The sequence below is a fragment of the Ciona intestinalis genome, unplaced genomic scaffold (genome assembly GCF_000224145.3).
Source record: "Ciona intestinalis unplaced genomic scaffold, KH HT000340.1, whole genome shotgun sequence".
Lineage (NCBI taxonomy): Eukaryota > Metazoa > Chordata > Ascidiacea > Phlebobranchia > Cionidae > Ciona > Ciona intestinalis.
In genome coordinates this window covers 9194-9568 of record NW_004190661.1, presented here as the reverse complement: position 1 = coordinate 9568, position 375 = coordinate 9194, and positions in this window count along the sequence as shown.

The window sequence follows — 375 nt, the reverse complement described above, 5'->3', positions numbered from 1 at the left end:
TACCACAACTATTTCGTCTCTTTTTAAATCAGAAAAGCTTCTCTCCACTGACGCAGTCGTGCAAGGTATAGTCAGAAAAATCTTTAAAAATGTACAAACGTTTGGGTGCATTTCTTGTTTGGCATGAGGGAGAGCTTCGTCAATAGACGCCGGCAATTCAAGAAAGTTAATATATTTCCATTTGATGGCCCACATGAAAATCTCTTGCGCCACAACGTCTGCTGAATAACACAAGTCGATGCTGTACATTCCAATAAGATCATCAAAGTGAGCCTTCGCGTCGCTAGGACAAGTGATATTGCAGTTTGCGATATTTACCGGAATAAGATCAGATATNTTTGCTACTTTCCGGAAATGTGAGCTAAAACGACTGGA